Here is a 219-nt window from a genome sequence, read left to right on the forward strand (position 1 = left end):
ACACTACGCATACCTTAGAAGGAAGATTCTTGATGATTGACGAGGAATTTCCTTGAAATCGGATCTTCAAGCTTAATTATGCAACCCCAGTTGGTTTTCTCCTTTAGTGCTATTGGATGATGAGCTTTGAGATGAAAAATAGGGTTGTAATAGGTTTAGAAGCTATATATTTCGTAGGGTTAAGTTTAGGGACTTGTAAGAAGTATTTAAAGACTTAAT

This window comes from Capsicum annuum, chromosome 7, assembly GCF_002878395.1.
Source record: "Capsicum annuum cultivar UCD-10X-F1 chromosome 7, UCD10Xv1.1, whole genome shotgun sequence".
Lineage (NCBI taxonomy): Eukaryota > Viridiplantae > Streptophyta > Magnoliopsida > Solanales > Solanaceae > Capsicum > Capsicum annuum.